Here is an 18,783-nt window from a genome sequence, read left to right as displayed (position 1 = left end):
ACTCCAGCTTCAGGGAATCCAACTCCTTACCACTTCCTTGGGCACCAGGCACGTACATGGCACACAATACATGCGGGCAAAACACTCATACACATAAGATAAAAAATGGACCTGTTTTACTTTTATTTAAAAAGACCTCAGTTCAAATGTTTCTTCTGAGCCAGGACTTGATCTGTCACTCTGTGACCTCCCAGCCTGCCTCTATCAGAAATTACTGTGCTGACTTCCTTCTCTCTTCTCAGCCCTCTCTGGGATGCACCTGGATGCACTGAGTGACCTGCTTATCTCTGTCATCAATCCCAGGGTCTGCAATGAGCCTGACATTTGGTGCAGACTCAGCAAATATTTGCTGACTGTTGATGGAATGAGGTCACTAAATCTTTCTGAACGCGGGTTTCCATTCTGAATGTGGGTTTCTACTGAGAGAGAATAAGTGATATTTCTTTTTTTTTTTTTTTTGGTTTTTCGAGACAGGGTTTCTCTGTGGCTTTGGAGCCTGTCCTGGAACTAGCTCTTGTAGACCAGGCTGGTCTCGAACTCACAGAGATCCGCCTACCTCTGCCTCCCGAGTGCTGGGATTAAAGGCGTGCGCCACCACCACCCGGCAAGTGATATTTCTTTTATATATAAACATTATAGATCCTCATTTACTATATATAAAATATATAATCTCATCTAACAAATTTTATGTTATAGTCTATAATTTAGATTTATGTATGTAACATATTAAATACATCAAATTAGACATAAAATATTCACTATGCAAGTCAGATATACATGTTTATATTGTTATCATTTTTTAATACCTGTGAGCTACACACAGCACTTCCTCTCCAAGTTGGTTAGTCAGTGCTATTGCAGCGAGCTAGGGCAGCTTCAGCTGCGTCTCCCATCCCTGGCATCCATTCAGCTAACGATGCTTAGCAGTGTTGTTTTTTTTTCTCCAGTAATGTCTTTGGAAGAATTTGCTGAGAATAGTTTTTCAGTTATGCTGAAGCCACTTAGAAAAGGCTTAGAAATAGTTTCCTCCAACTAGAAAGCAGGGATCTATGGAAGGGAATGACCAGGAACCCTCTTTTCCTGTGTGTTACATGATAACAGCCAATTCAGAGGATTCAAGAGTTCATTTCTGGAGACAGTTTGGGAAAAGTAAAATTTATTTAACAAATTCTTAAATCAGCCTGACTAGGGATTAATTCTCATGATATCCAATCTTTCCTGAGAAGTCCAGCAAAATACCTTCTGGGTGTTTTTGTTTTTGTTCGGTTTTTTGTTTTGTTTTGGTTTTTGGTTTTTGGAGACAGGGTTTCTGTGTGTAGCCTTGCCTGTCCTGGAACTCTCTTTGTAGACCAGGCTGACCTGGAAACTCAGAGAGATCTGCCTGCCTCTGTCTCCCTAGTGTTCAGGTTAAAGGCCTGGGGTACCAAGCTAGCCTGCCTTCTAATTTTTGAAGACTTTATTTTGATACTTTATTCTATTTTTGTTGTGATGTGGGGGAGGAACTCAGTAGATGTTGTCTCACTGTGGTAACAAACATGTATCAAAAACAGCTTAAGCAGGGGAGGGTTCATTTGGGCTCCTGGTTTGAGGGGATACAGTCTATCATGGTGGGAATAAGGCAACTGGAACCTACAATGGACAGTCACACCTCCCTGGAAACATTCATGCCCCCGGTGTGTTTCCTAATAGTTCCAAATCTAATCAAACTGGCAATGAAAGTTCACCGTGACACAGGGTCTGGCACACACTGGTTATGTGGTCTTTCCACTGAGTTACGTCTCCAGCCGTGTATCATTTTATTTTGAAAATTAAGTAGCTTTCATTTGTTTTCATGTATTTGACTATATATGTGTGTGTGTGTGTGTGTGTACACATATATATTTAAGACCAAATATATATGTGTATATATATATATATTTAAGATCAAACATAAAATGTAATAATGTGTTTGTGTTCAGGTTTGCACACATGAGTAGGTTACCCCAGGAGTTCAGAAAACAGAATCAGCAGGTCCCCAGGAGCTGCAGTTACAGATCAGCTGACCTGGGTGTTGGGCCCTGAACTCAAACCCTCTGCGATAGCAGTAGAGCTTTTAAGTGTTGAGCCACATTTATAGCCCCTTAATTTTATAATTATTTTCTGTTTATAAGAGTGATATAGGACTTAAGGTGATGGTGTATCACTTAATAATTAATTCCTGAAAAACAGTTTTATTAAAAGATGTTGAATACATGATAAAATTGAAGAAACGTGATAGGAACCAGGCAACAATATGCATTTACTGAACTTTTCTTTAAAAAAATAGTCTTGAGTACTCTGGCCACACATGAGTTTTTTAAACAAAATGCTGGTACTTCAGTTCTTTGTAAAAATTTAACATTTTATTTATTTGTTTATTTTATGTGTATAGTACGTGTACATGACGCCCTTGCATATGTGAGGAGGTCAGAAGACAACTCTCTGAAGTCAGCTCTCTCCTTTCATGGGCATCATGGGGAGTGAACTCAGAGCTTCAGGTTTGGTGCAAGCTCCTTCACTCACTGAGCTGTGTTTCTTGTCCTTACATCAGTATTTGAACCTTTCAATCCATCCTAGAATATTCTTTTTATAAGAAAAACTAGAACCACATTTCTAGGCAAATAAAAGTTAAAAAAAAATCCAACAACATTGACAGATAAGCTTTGGTTTTGAATTATTTGATTCAATATTCTACCAAGTTGCTATAGATGTTTAAGACAAAACTGATTCTGAAGTAACCTCCGAGTGGATTGGAAACAGTCCTCTACCCAGCAGGTTGGTTCCTGGACCTGATCGTGAGCATCTCTTCCCCAGGAAATGGGCCCAGAGAGTCAGAATGAAGAGGTGGGACTTGGGAAACATGAGTGCAAAACCTTCTTTTTCCAGATTTTTGTTTTGATTTAGTCATTAATCCTTTGGGTCAACTTTTCATTTTTGCCTCTTCAAGGTCAACCCTTTCTTAATGAGTCCAGATTAAGGGTCTAAGTGACTTCATTGTTTGAGACAGGGTCTCTCGTAGCTGAGGCTGGCCTCCCACTCACTGTGTAGCCTAGAATGACTCTGAACTTGTGATAATCCTACTTCCTGTTGGGATGGCGGGCTTGATCCACCTCACTTGGCTTACAGAGCGCTCCAGCTTGAATTCAGGACTTCCTGCATGCACCTCCAGCCCTAAACTAAAGGCTAAAAAACAACACGGAAGCCAACAATACATCAGTCAACAGCAAAACAGGGCCCAGGAAGTTCGACTGGGTGTTCTTTGTCCTGTATATGGTCCAAAGTCCCTTTGAAAAGGAATGGGAAAAAGCTTGCTTTTTGAGTTTAAAAATTAAAAAATTTCTCTTCTTAACAATCAATATGCTCCTCTTATTTCTTTAATAAAAACAATGAGTGTTACATAACACATCCTGTTTTACAGCTCATGGTTTGTCAGTGGGAAAATCAGGGACAGATTTATTCACACCAGTTATATTGGTGTCTGAGGTGTCAGCTTTGTCCTTTTTTTTTTTTAATCTCTTCCATATATTGCAGTTTAGGAAGGAAACAGGCTTCAAAAAAGCAAAGATATAATTATTCTTTCAAATATATTGCTTTTATCTAAGTAGCAGAGGTGATCTTTCTTGGATCTTCAGAAAGTTCTAGAACTGGGAAGGGGATCTAGCTCACTGGTAGAGCTCTTTTTCATGTGCATCAAACAGAAAATGGCCTCCTCTATTTCCTGTCAGATATACCAGATGTCCTCTAAAGTTTTGGAATAAATAGGGATATAAAGATGGAGGTGTAAAAGGGGTGGGGGTGGGGCAGGGTGGATGCCTGTGCTGAGATTGAACTGACCCTCTCAAGGGTGAGATGGTAAACAAACCTCGTTCAGAGACGGGTCTCAATGTTCTTTCTGGCCATGGTTGGTAGACTGGAAGTGAACCTAAATTTGTTCAGGATATGAAATATTCATGACTCATCTTGCTGTTTTGAAAGGGTTGTCTGTCCCAGTTCCTGGAGAGATGCTATTGTCTGTCAGCTCCACCAGAGAGAAAAACTGAAGCAGAGCGTGTGACACCCTGATTCCCGGTCTCCGAGAAAAAGCCGAAACCACAGCGTCACCTCAGGGGCATTCAAGAAAAAGTGGGGGTGGAGAAGGGACTTGAAAACACCAGGAAGCACAATCCTTGCCTGAGGCTCGCTCCAACCTGTCTTCCTCCAGGCACATTCCTCTTAGGTTTGGTTTTGTTTCCTTAAGGAGTTCAATGACCTCACCTTCACGGGCAGTCCCGTGTGTTTCCAGTTCAGGGTTCTCTGTAAACTGCCACCCGACTGCCCAGGTGGTCTGGAAGGGTCCAGGTGACTGAAGGTGGTGGAGAGACGCAGGGAGGTGCCGTGCTCAGTGGTAAAGCACAGAACATGAGTGACGTATCACAGTCTGATTGCAATGTGGAGTTTATTGCAAACTGAGTTGATGTTTGGACTTGCAATCATCGCGAACTTTCTGAGTCAGGAGTGAAGTCACAGTCTTCTTCATGCTGCTCCTGGAGAGGGGCTGAGTGAGGAAAGGCATGCCTGAAATATTTACCTAGATGAAAGTTTTGGCTGCTTGCTCATCCATAAAAATACCAGTAAAAATGCACTTATGGCATCTCTATGAAAGTTACTCTGGATGCTATTCGTGAACCCTTGCCACACAGAATGTCCATTTTATTGGAAAGGGCTTCAGAAAGCAGCTGATTGTGGTGGTGCATGACCGTTGTCTCTAACCTAGAGAGGTAGAAGAAGAGAGATGGTTGGGAACTTGAGGTAAACCAGTTGCCTCTCCACACCTGCTGCGCTGCAGGCTTTGTGTTCCTTTCGTTTGTTTAGAGACAAGGTCTCATATGTCTTAAACTGGCTTCAAACTCACCATTCTGGGGATATGAGATGGGGTCTGTAAAACATTTTAAAGAAGTGCGGATGAACAGTCACTCAGCTATAACTCTAGAATGTTTGTATGTTACAAAACTGTTGAAGTATATTGGTTAGGCCAAAGTTGATTTTTCTACTATTATAGCTTAATTTCTTAAACACACACAAACACATATTGAAATACTCACATACAAACAAGTTGAAGCCAAACATAGTGATACACACCTGTAATCCTCCCATGTGGGAAGCAGAGATAGGAGGGTCAGGAGTTTAAAAACCACTTCATTTATAGGAGACCCTGACTCAAAAAGGGAACCTTCCAAAAAGAAAAGAAAATTTATTTGATTTGAGAGCACTTTTCTAGCCATGCATAAGACGTCACACTGCAAACAAAGAAATATATATAGGAGCTGAATAGTAAAAGTTGCAAAATGCTAATTGGCTATTCTAGCCATAATATGAATTATTCATATTAATAACCTTAAGCTACTCATGCTCTGCCTGCAACTCATCTTCTGTCTTACTGTTCTGCTGCTGTGATGAAACATGACCAAGGCAACCTATAGAAGAGAGCATTTAATTAGTGCTTTCTTATAGCCCTTAGAGGTTTAGCACATTATCATCATGGGAAAGGGTGTGGCAGCAGGCATGAGAAATAGGTGAGAGTTTTACATCTCATCCACAAGTTGCAGGCCAAGAGAAAATACACTAGGCTGTTAGGAGCTTTTGAGACCTCAAAGCTTACTGACAGAGATATGCCTCCTCCAACAAGGCCACACCTCCTCTAACAAGGCCACACCTCCTAATCCTTCCTAAACAGTTCCATTAACTAGGAACCAAGCATTTAAATATGTGAGCCTATGGAACAAAGAAAAGTCTGTGGGCAATTCACCTCACCAACAGGGATCATAGTGTGCAGCCTGTTTGCGTGTGCATGTGTGTGTGCACACATGTGCGTGTGCGTGCGCACGGTGCTGGGGACTGACCTGGGGATCTTGAACATAGTAAGCACAGTTCTATAGCCCTGAGCACCCAACTCTGATCAGTAAAGTCCCCCCCCACACCCGCACTATTTATGTTTATGTGGTATTGTCTCTGCTTGTATGTCTGTGTGTCACTTGCTTGCCTGGTAGTCATGGAAGAAGCTGTTGGATCCCATGGAGCTGGAGTTACAGACAGGTGAGAGCCACCACATGGGTGCTGGGGAATCTAACATAGGTCCTCTGGAAGAGCAGCTAGGGCTCTGAACCTCAGCGCCATCTCCCTAGCCCCAAAGACTGTTTTCTAGACACGTTTGCTACTATACTCTTATCGTTTCCTAGACCTTTAATAACTTCATATAATTGTTTGAATTCTAGTCCCTGACCTTTGTGAGTATAACGTAGCAAATGTTTGTAATTTCTCGGTGGAGTTATCCTTGGCACTAAGATTTTTCTCTCTCTCCTTCCTACCCTTCTTCTCTTTCTTTCTCTGAGACAGGGTCTCCTGTAACCAAGGTTGGCCTATTAGCTTATTTCTGTTTTGTTTTGTTTGTTGTTATGTTTCTCCCAGACCCCCACCTGCCCCAGGCAAGACAGGATTTCTCTGCATAGCCCTGGCTGTCCTGGAACACATTTTGTAGACCAGGCTGACTTAAAACTCAGAGATTCACCTGCCTCTACCTAAAGGCATTAGGGTTAAAGGTGTGAGCCACCACACCTGCCTTCAACTTGTTAGATACTCGAGGAGGACCTAAAACTTCTGATCCGCCTGCCCTTACCTCCTAAGTACTGGGATCCCAGGCTTGAGCTTCCAGTCAGGTTTCATGTGACCCTGCATTTATGTGTACATTTTTGCATGAGAAGCAAGCACCCTGCCCTAAGTTACATCTTTTCCTTTTCTTTGTGTAATTGAAGTGGTCTTGTGTAGCTCAGGTTGACCTCAACCTTAGCCTGTAGACTTGGTTGACCTTGGGTTCCTGATTCTCCTGCTGGGATTGGAGTTGAGTGTCTCTGCACCCAGCTGTACCCTTGTCTCTTAGATCATCCGTCATTATGTTTAGTGTTTTGAAAATTTATTTTAAATAATATATGTTTGTGTCTTTCTGTGTGTATCTGTGTGTGTGCCATGTGGGGGTACCCATGGAGGTCAGAGGTTTCAGATCTCCTGGAGCTGAAGTCACCAATGGTTGTGAACCACCTGACTTGGGGGCTGGGAAGGGAATACAGTTCTCTGGAAGAGTAATATTCAAGGAATATGCAAAGAGCTATCTAGCCAGCCGCTAAGGTTTCCAGCTCTCACTGGTGTGTTCGTTCCTGATTTGCATCTCAGTAAACCAGAATGTGCGCTTGAAAATCTTTCTAGGTTTGACCACAGTAGACCTTAATCATCATGAAATTCAAGTTATCTTTGAGGAGAAGGCCAGCCTCTGACTTGAGATGCCTTGGGTCTTTGGAAATGAGTCCTTACGCAGCAGAGTCAACATTCACCTCTCTGTTTCTCGGGTCCACACGCTGTTTCTCCAATAAAGGACCTTCTAAGGCTAGCCTCAGCTCAGCAACATAGAATTTACCTAAACAATCCTAATAATGTTGACAAGAAAGCAGTGTTTGTTTATTTGTTTTTGATGGGGGGTCTCATTGTGTAGACCAGGCAGGAATTTTCTGTAACACTGGTGGGTTTGGAACTTGTTATGTAAACCAGGTTGGCCTGGAACTCAGAGAGGCCTTCTAGGCACTGGGATTTAAAGGTGTGTGTTACCATGCCCTTACAGAATTCTTATACCACCTGTGCTGACTAGCACACCAGTTTGACACAAGCTAGGCTCAACTTGGAAAAGGGAATGTCAATTGAGGAATTACCTCCAAAAGTTGGCCTGTAGGCAAGTCTGTGGGCATTTTCTTGATTAATACTTGATGTGGGTGGTCCAGCCCACTGGGGGCGGTGTCACCTACGGGCAGGTAGCCCTAGGTTATTTAAGAAAGCAGGTTGAGCAAGCCAAGGAGCAAGTCGGATAGCAGCATTCCTCCATGGTCTCTGCTTCAGGTCCTGACAGCAGGTGTGTGCCTCAGGTTCTGCTACCATTTCCCTTCATGATGGACTGTAAGCTAAAATAAATCCTCTTCTTGCCATGTTGCTTTTGGTTAGTGTTTTGTCATAATGACAGAGAGTGAGCCAAGATACTACCTTTATTTGTTTTTCCAATATTCATCAGCCCATGTCCTCACCTTCTCACTGGAAATTGAGCAATAGAATTTCCCAACCAAAGATGCTGCCTTCAAAAGCACCATTCTTCCTGACTTAGAAAAGCTAGGCACGGAATGAAACCACATGCCCTCTGACTTACTTCTTTTCTTTCTTCATTGTCCCAGGTCTGACATCCAGTACAATACTGATAAGAAACTGCAAGATCGGCATTTCATCTTTTTTCCGATAATCAAGGGAAAAAATAGCTATTTCCCCATTGTGTGTGAGGCTAGCTAAGGTTTTGTTTTGTTTTCCTGAAGGTGTCTTATGTCTTGTTAAGGGTAAATCCATTCCTAAGTAGTTAAGTTGTTTGTTTTAGCATGACTAGATCTCAAATTTTAATAATTGTTTTCCTAAAATCATTAAACCACAGATGATTGGGAGAGGTACCCTTCAACATAGCAATTCATTAAATTCCTTGCTAGATTTCCCCCCTAATCTTGGTGATTCTGTATCTCCTTGGGGTATGCTGTATTTCTTCATAATTTGTGGCCTCCTAAAATACAATGATAAATTCATTTTTACAGTATTTTATTAGAGCTTTCAGAACTCTGTTGATAAAAGAGATGAAATGACAGTTTTTTTCCTGAAATGATCCTTTGTTAGTGTTTTATTGCGGTCATATGGCTCTGCGAAAGGTGGTGCAGACAGGCTCACATTTTCCAGGTGTGGACTAGTTTGTGAGAGGCAGGGCTTACTCTCCCTCCCCATCCCCACGCCTACCCACCCTTTGATCACTGTAAAGTGCTCTGGTTCTAGGGCTGCAGCTTTGGTAAGGCTCTTGCAGAGGACTTGAATTCCAGAACCTGTGTTGGGTGAGTCATAACTGCCTGCAACTCCAGCTCCAGAGGGGTCTGAAGTCTCTGGCCTCTGTGTGCGCTAGACTCAATGCAGAGAGAGTCAAGAGAACAAAGAGTGTGTGACTGAAGTGGCAGAAATGAGAAGCTGGGGTAAGGAAGGGCCGAAGTTTAGGGTAGGGAGCAGGATGAGCTGAGTTGAGAGGGGCCAGGATGCCAGCATGGACTCTGTAACCAGTCCTTGCCATGCTGAGAAAGCCTGGAGGCCAACACACACTTTGGTTCTGTTAATAGGTACCACAGTTAGCCATTTGTCCTTTGACCCTGATAAGGAAGAGGAAGAGGAAGAGGGAAGAAGAGGATGAGGAAGACTGAAGAAGAGATGAAGAAGGAGAAATGTGATCCCAGTAATTAACATTCATAGTCTCTAGGGTTTGAAATCCAGTGTCATATTTTTTTTAATATTTATTTATTTATTTATTTACTATGATACAATATTCTTTCTGCGTGTATGCCTGAAGGCCAGAAGAGGGCACCAGACCCCATTACAGATGGTTGTGAGCCACCATGTGGTTGCTGGGAATTGAACTCAGGACCTTTGGAAGAGCAGGCAATGCTCTTAACCTCTGAGCCATCTCTCCAGCCCCTCCAGTGTCATATTTTAAGTAAAGATGTTCACAGCTGAAATAACAGTGTGACTTAGTGCATTTTTCTGCATATCCTCTTGTTATATGTTATATTGTATATATGTTATATTCTACATTTTAAGTAATGATTTTCCACAGCACATGCTTTGAAAACCAAAACTTGAGCTAGGCATGGTGGCACATGCCTGTAATCCCAGCACTTGTAACGTGGAAGTAGGAGAATCAGGAGCTCAAGACCTTGGCTAGAGAGTGAGTTCAAGACAAATCTATGGTATATGAATCCCTGTGCTAGCTAGTTTTATGTCAGCTAGACACAAGCTAGATATATCTGGAAGGAGAGAAACTCAATTGAGAAATGTCCCTGCTAGATCTGGCTGTAAAACATTTTCTTAAATAGTGATTGATGGGGGAGGGTCCAGTTTGTTATAGGTGGTTCCATCCCTGGGCTGGTGGTCCTTGTTTCTATAAGAAAGCAGGCTGAGCAAGCCATGAGGAACAAGCCAGTAAGCAGCACCCCTCCATGGTCACTGCATCAGTTCTTGCCTCCAGGTTCCTGCCATACTTGAGTTTCTGTTCTGACTTCCTTCAATGGTAAGTGATATGGAAGTATAAGCCAAATAAATCTTTTTCTCCCTAAGTTGCTTTGGTCGTGGTGCTTTGACACAGCAATATTAACCCTAATGCTGACTCAAAAATGTGAAAGAAGGAAGGTGGGGCAGAGGGAGAAGATCCGAAACTCACTGTTTTCCTAACATATTAAAAAAAAATTTAATCATGTTAACTGATTATGTATTTAGTCTGTGGTGGGGGGGGGCATATGTGATGTAGGTACAATCATGCCACAGCATGTATGTGAAAGTCAAGAACAATCATCCAAAGTTAGTTTTCTTGCCCTATTATATGGGCTCCAGGAACTCAGATCCTCAGGCTGGGCTTGGCAAGAAGCATCTTTACCATTTGAGCCACCTTGCTAGCCCACTTTTTTTTTTTTGAAACAGGGTTTCTCTGTGGTTTTGGAGCCTGTCCTGGAACTAGCTCTTGTAGACCAGGCTGGTCTCAAACTCACAGAGATCCGTCTTCCTCTGCCTCCCAAGTGCTGGGATTAAAGGCGTGCGTGAGCCACCACCGCCCGGCCGCTAGCCCATTTTTTAACAGATCTTTTGCTCTACGTTATGTCTGATATGTGTATGTATGCATTAATGTTTTTCAGTGTTAGCTCTGTCTTATTCAGTATATCTATCTAAGTTATGATAGTATTGTTATTCCAGATCATGTCAGGTTCTGGAATATCTCATTAATAGTCTCTGTTATAAGCCTGGCACTGTGGTACAAGTTTAATCTGGTACTTAAAAGGATAAAGCAGGAAAATTACAGCCTGGGATCATAGTGAATTTGGTCCATACACAGCTCCAAAGTGAAACCCTGTCTCAAAAACCCAATCATCATCATTGCCATCATCACCTCTATCCAGAGCTCCAGAGAGACAGGTATGGTTTAGCCCTAGAATCTGTGAGCCATATGTTGGCCATGCTGGAGTAAGTCTGGAAAGGAATCAGCACAGGGGCTGTAAGTGCTAATAAGCAGCTCCTCTCCTTTTGTGGGGTACCACACAGGATAGCACCACTGTTGCAGGAGGTTGCTTCTTGGTTCCCGGCTACCCAGACTCCCAAAATAATCACACAGAAACTGTATTATTTAAATCACTGCTTGGCCCATTGACTCTAGCTTCTTGTTGGCTAACTCTTACATATTAATTTAACTCATTCCATTAATCTGTGTATCACCACATGGCAGTGGCTTACCGGCAAAGTTTCAGCATGTCTGTCTCTGACAGAGGCTCCTTGGCTTTTCCCCAACTCCTCCTTCTTTCTCCCAGCATTCACCTTAGTTATCCCTGCCTAACTCTTTCTGCCCTGCTCTGCTATAGTCTCAAAGCAGTCCTTTATTAACCAATGGTATTCACAGCATACAGAGGGGAATCACATATCACCTCCCCTTTCCTGTTTAAATAAAAAATAAAGTTTTAACTTTAACATATGAAAATTACATATAACAAAACAGGTATCAAGAAAGAATTATAGTTACAATATTTATATCTAGTTTGTCTCTTATCATAACTAAGGAAAACTATATTATTTCTATCTACTCTTCAACTCCATTAAAGACTCCAGAAGGATATAATATTAACTAAGTTTAAATAAGAAGTGCATTGTAAGCAACTTCCAGAACTCTAGGCATCTCACTGCCTGAACAGTCACCCAAAATTCTCCTGCTTGGCCCATTAGCTCTAGCTTCTTATTAGCTAACTCTTACATATTAATTTAACCCATCTCCATTAATCTGTGTATCACCATGTGGCAGAGATTAACTCCTCCTTTTTTCTCCCAGCATTCACTTTAGTTCCCTTCCTAGTTCTTTCTGCCCTGCTCTGCTATAGGCTCAAAGCAAGCCTTTATTAACCAATGGTATTCACAGCATACAGAGGGGAATCCCACATCACACCACCAGCAGTGGAACATGAGTGAGTCTTTCAGCTTCGTCTGAATTTTCAGAATTATAATTAATTATAGTAAAAATCTCAGCATTCAGGTAGCCATTTCACAAGGAGAGGGAAGTATGGATTGCATGTTGTTGTTTTATACTTATAGCCATTTCAGTGTTTTTAGTATAGAAATTAAAATAGATATGAATTCAAGCAAGTTTGAGTTTGAATTCTAGACATTTTGTTTTTGTTGTTTAGTTGTTTTATTTCTTTTCTTTTCTTTTCTTTTTTCTTTTCGTTTTTCTAGACAAGGTTCCTCTGCCACTTTGGAGACTGTCCTGGAACTAGCTCTTATAGACCAGGCTGTCCTCACAGAAATCTGCCTGCTTCTGCCTCCTGGGTGCTGGGATTAAAGGTGTTCACCACCACTGCCCAGCTCAATTGTTTTATTTCTAAGACAGGGTCTCATGTAGCACAGGCTACCAGGGAACTCACTGTGTAGGCCAGGCTGAACTTGACCTTATAGTTTTCCTGCCTTCCTTCCTGAATGTTAGAATTAGAGGCCTGAACTGCCTGCCGTACTTAGACTTACAACTTGGATCCTGAATGTTCCCTAAAGGCCCATGTGTTAGAAGCTCAGAGTCCAGTGTGAAGCTATGGGAAATTGTTGAAGTCTTTTAAGAGGTGGGGTCTAGTGGGAGTTTCTAGGTCAGTGGGTCATGCCTTTGGAGGGGTGGTGGGATTCCTATTCCTCCAGTTGCCCTCTTTCTGTCCTCTGATCATTTCTCGTACCCTTTTCCTGAATGCATTACTTGCCACAGTCAGAAACCAATGGGCCAAAGTGATCATGGACTGAAATCCCTGTGTGAGCTAAAAACTCCTTATTCTCACTAGCCCATGATTATCGCAGGTATTTTTTGTGAGGACAGGAAGCTGACTGATACACTTAGCTTCTCCAAGAGATGGATGTGATAGGTCATACTGGCCTTTCAGACATAATTTAAATCTGAAATGAAGCCAAGAATGTTAAGGCATTAAGACAATGATGTGACACATGACACCAACTATTTCCTTTTAAAAGCGATTTTATTTTGTTATGTGTTACTATTATTATTATCATCATGTATGTGTGTGCCGAGATGTATGTATGTATGTACACATGATATGTGGGGCAAGGGCAGTGCATGTGCCAGCAGTTTTGTCAAGTCAGCTCTCTCCTTCCACCTCTATATGGGTTCTGGGTTGGCACAGAGGGTACCTTTATCTACTGAACTAGTTCACCGGACCTAAGAAATTCTCTTCTAGTGTTGCCAGCACATCTTCTATTCAGCTTATACAGTTACATTATTTAAGTAAAATCTACCCCTAAGAAGAAGTCTTGTCGCTGTTCTCATGTTTTGTCTTTGGTCAAAGTCTCATGCATCCCAGGGCCAGCCTCAAACTTGCTGAGGATGTAGTAGCTAAGGATAATCTTGAACTCAGATCTCCCCATGTCCACCTTGCAAATCTTGGCATGACAGGTGTACACCATCACACCAGTTTACAAGGTGCTATGGATCCAACTCAGTTTCCTGTATGCCAGGCAAGCACTCCCCAAGCAAGAAGGGTGCGTTTTCTGACTTTATTTCAACCAAACCATTCATATATATTGAGCATCTCTCAGGCCAGGCTGCACTAGAGTGAATACCGCAGATTCTCAGGGAGGTTGTAGTCGGTTCCTGGAATTGATTTATATCTGTTTAATGTATTAACCTTCGTAAATGAACTTGTGTTTCAAGTGAGTTTGTATTGATCTACCTATACTGTTTCCCTCTGTCCTCCATGTGACCCAGGCTGTGTGTATTTCAGAGTGGACAGGAGGGAAGTCACAGGCAGACCCTGACTAGGGAGTGAGCAGGTGCAGGGCCTGCCTGGGGTGCTGGGGGTCAAACCTGTGAGGTAAGGACACTATGCAGCCAAGCTTACCGACAGCTGAGGTTTGAATTAGAGGCTGCGTCATCACGTGTACCTCAAAATATCAAAACAAGCAAAAATTGTTCATAAAATTGAACTTTTTAAGAAAAATGTAGCGGCACAGGAAAACATAAGCTATTACCTAAATAAAGAGCAATCTCCTCTGTGCCCTTCTCCCCGTCTTCTTCTCCTCTTCCCCTTCCTCTTCCTCTCCTGCACAGCTCTGTGTACACCCATGTTCATTCTCCCAGTGACCTGTTCCACTGGGACAACATTACTCTTGACTGCACAGAGATGATAAATGTGTATTGTTCTCTATCAGGTCAACAGCACACACTTCTCAAATGCGTCTCCACCCCTGTCTTCCTGACTGTAGAAACCAGGAAGCATCCTCCTTCTTTGTCATGGGTGTGAGGAGTTCAGGTTCAATCCCAGTGGGGGCAGAATTGCCCCTTGAGAGTCCCAGGTTCAGAGTTCAACTCTTTAGCTTCCAGAATCTGGGTTTTTCTTTTTTATGTAGGGTGTGACACCAAAACCTGTAGGTATTTGCTTTCTCTGGATATAGACAGTGACAGTTAGGTATGATAGCCATTGGGGTAAGTGAGAATTTTACCTTCTATCGTAAGGTTCCAGTGCTTGATGTATAAATAAACCTCAGGTTAAGATGTTTCTAGAAGATTCTGTCCTTTAGGAAGCTAGGGAAGGAGCATCATTTGAATTTGGAGCCAGCCTGGGCTACACATTAAGACCCTGTCTCAAAATCGCGGGCAATGAAATAGATCTAGCATTCAGGAGTGTAGCTCTTTGGTAGAATAACTTGCATAACCTCTGGGAGGGTTCGGGTTCAGATTTTTAAAAATCTAACATGTTGAAACATGTACTTAGCATGTGTGAAGTCCCGAATTCAATTCCCAGAACAACAACATTCTAGATACAATTCCTGTCCAAACTCTCATTTTGGATGGTTGACCCATCCAGAAGCATCTTTACGTGAGCTTATAAGGGTTCATTTTCCTCTGTGGGGAGAGGGGGACTGGAAATCGAGTAGGCATTGACTCCTGCAAGGTCTTTTCCATAGATCAACAGACTACACAATTCTTGAAAGTGCGGTTGGGAAGGAAGTCAGCATGGAAAAGCAGCAAGGCCGAGACCATTGGTTGTGCACTGTCTGTCTTCTCTCCACGAAGAGGCGGAAGTGAGTGCAGAGCAGCGGATTCTGCTCCAGGTTTCAGAGAACAAAGCGAAGTGGGAACCGGCTCAATTACTACATTTATCCATAAGATTAAAGCCAAACTATAAATCAAACACTTTTTGATCCAAAAACCTGTGAAATTGTTCTCCTGTAGTGACTCCTAAAGAGAACACGGCTTGCTATTGTAAAAAAGGCCCTTGGCCACATCACACTAATAGACACAAAAACAGCTTTCAAGTTGCTGGTTCTTTGAAATTTTTGAGTAAAGGCCAAGGGCAGACGACCAAGGCGTGCTCTACAAGAGGCCAGAGAACCTGTGTTCACAGGTCCTGAGTCCATGTTCAGGAAATACAATGGAACTATAGTGCCAGTTGAGCTGATTCAAATATATCTACAGCGCTTAGGACTTTAATAGAAACCTTGTCAAACTTAAAGCAGATGAAGACTAAATGATGGGATATTGCAAAGCCATCAAAAAGAGAAAGGAAGAAGAAAGAAAGAAAGAAAGAAAGAAAGAAAGAAAGAAAGAAAGAAAGAAAGAAAGAAAGAAAGATCTAGAATGGGGGCACACACCTCTAATCCCAGCACTCAGGAGACAGAGGCAGGAAAGTCTCTGTGAGTCCCAGGCCAGCCTGGTCTACCTGGTAAATTCCAGGTGAGAACAACACAGTGAGACCTCATCTAATTAAAAAAAAAAAATGAGTAGTCTGGAGAGATGGATCAGCAGTTAAGAGCACTGGTTGCTCTTCCAGAGCCCTTGGGTTCTATTTCCAGTACCCACATGGCTACTCAAAACTGTCTATAACTCCAGATCTACGGGATCCAACTCTGGTTTCCAAGGACACTACACATATGCAGTACACACATGTGACACACAGACATACACGCAGAAAAAACACCTATACACATAAAGTGATGAAACAAAAAAATTACATTTGCTTATTATGTGTGTGAGGCACGGCAGACCAGGATAACCTGGGACAGGCTTATGGTAAGAAATCAGAGGACAGCTTTGGTTCAGGCCTTCCATTGCCACGAGAGGGTCCCTTTTGTTTCTTACTCGGAGGTGAGCACTCTGAGCTATGAGCCCCAGAGCTCGGGGCCAATTCCTCTGCCTCTACCTCCCATCTTATCAATAGGAGTGTTGGGATTACATGCCACTACTTTTTCTATTTATTTATTTATTTATTTATTTATTTATTTATTTATTTATCTGTTTATTTATTTAGAGACAGTGTCTCATCTCGCTGTGTAGCCCTTAGCAGTCCTGGAACTTGTTACATAAACCTAGCAGCTATCAAAGTCATAGAGAGCTACCTGCCTCTACTTCCAGAGTGCTGGTACGAGCATCGTTTGCCACCACAGCAGCTACTTGTGGCTTCTTCCATGGATTATGGAGATCAGTTTGGCATGTCAGGCTTGAGTGGCCTGAGGAGTACCTTAGCCAGCTGAGCTATCTCCCTAGCACTAGAGCAAAGCTTCCAGGGTTGTGACCTCATACGGGTTCTTGTAATTGAATGTTGCAATCTCAAAATATTTGGCATCAATTAAAAGTTTCTGAACCCACAATAACCAAAAAAATAATTTAAAAAATCTAACATATAATGGTCTGAAGGGTATCTAGCTGGCAGTCATTCAAGTTGCATCATGCATACACACCTGCGGCCCCACAAAAACTTCTTGGGTGCAAAGAAGTCATGAATAGAAAGTTCGAGAAGTCTTGGTGAAAACAGAAGATGAGCCATTCCCTCTAAAGTGTTCCATGATGGAGGATGTTCTTACGACCAGGTTTGTCCTAAGCAGACACAGTTTAGAGGAAAAGGTTATAATGAGTTGAGTGGCAAGGGAGCTCAGGGGTAGAAAAATGGGAAAGGGGAAGTAATTACATAATGAATAGATACCGAGCGAAGGAGCCTTTCCCTGCACGCCCTTTCTCGGCGCTCTGACCTTTAGGAAAGTAATAAGTTGGTTGAAAGTGGACCCTTACATTAACGCTAAGTGAATCTTAAAGAAAAATCTCCATGGACTGAAGTGAAAGAGGTAATTTTAAATAAGATAAAAAGTCAACAGGAGCTAGCCAGACGACTCAGCAGGTAAAGACACTCAACCCTCAAGCCTCACGGCCTGCTTTCAGTTCCAATAACCCAAGACAGAAGGAGAGAACAGACTCCTAAAAGTTGTGCTCTGACCTCTTCATATGTACCGTGTGAGTGCACACTCTGGCACATGCTTTTATATGCATGGTGTACACACACACACACACACACACACACACACACACACACACCTATTGACTATAACCTTGAGAGAGCAGAACTCCCTGACCTAAATCTAGGTGGGACATTTATTTGAGCGAGAAACAGACAATAACCCTAGATGTAAGTTCCAACTCTTTGACTTTCGGACAAGAGGGAGAGAGGCTCATATTTTCGGACCTCCACACTAGGTGGCCCCTACACACACCCCAAACTAGTTTGGGGCACAAAATGCCAGTCTCCTAAGCTTCCACAATATAATTTCAAGTACATGTTGTTTCAAGTACATTGTGAAGTTGTATCATAAGGATTTTTGTATAAGAATAAGTCTACAATTTGATTTATCTTTCACGATCCTAGAATGAATATGCTACTAACTCAGGCAATAAATTAGAAAATGAAGTAAGTAGCTGGTAAACTTACTTTTTGAGGATCTCTAGATTGAGGGACACATCTTACTTTACAGTTAGGGACAGACTGGTATAATTACCTTGTCATCGAAGACTCCTATGAGCAACAGCAACACCTTTCCTTGTTAAGGATATTGAGATCCAGCAAATCCTACCTTCTAGTTCTCTGTCTGTCTGTCTGTCTGTCTGTCTGTCTGTCTGTCTCTCCGTCTGTCTCTGTCTCTGTCTCTCTTTGTCTCTCTCTGTCTTTCTGTCTCTGTCTCTGTCTCTCTCTCACACACACACACACAATTTCCCCAGCCTCTGCTAGCCATTCCTGATATCTTAAGACTCCTGGCTTGCTTATTTACTATTTGAACCAAGAGCCATTGCCATTCCATTACTTTCTAAGACTTAGAAGATCTCAGAATAGTCCTGTGTCTTAAACAGAGATTGAAGCATTTCCCTCTGTGAGTGTTTTTCTACCCACACCCCTGCACACCCTGGTATCACCTCCTGCTTCCCACCATCTCCCAGTCCCTGGGTCTGTGTTGTTAGAACCCACACCTCATGGAGAATCAGGCTTCTCTCTAGTCCATGGCTTCCCCTGGAGTCTCTGAATTCATTAGATGGCTGGAACCTTTGTCAGTAAAAAGTGCCTGACACTTCTGATGGACAAATCCTGATCTCAGGTGGTCACCTGGTCAAGAGATGCAGTAGAGGGGGACAAACCAGACCCTGTTCCGCGGAAGCTCTAATTATGGAGCTCCCACATTCTTCACAATGTTCATTCCCCCGTCTACCAGATACAATCTTCAGCTCAAAGGCAATGAACACAAATGAAGGAAATGTTCTTACCTGTTAGCTTTCAATCTTGCAATATTTGTGTTTTCCAATCCCCCCATGCCTTTTTTTTCTATGAAAATACTTGA

The sequence above is a fragment of the Chionomys nivalis genome, chromosome 13, assembly GCF_950005125.1.
Source record: "Chionomys nivalis chromosome 13, mChiNiv1.1, whole genome shotgun sequence".
NCBI classification, from domain to species: domain Eukaryota; kingdom Metazoa; phylum Chordata; class Mammalia; order Rodentia; family Cricetidae; genus Chionomys; species Chionomys nivalis.
The sequence above is the reverse complement of the archived record's forward strand: the minus strand, read 5'-3'. Positions refer to the sequence as shown.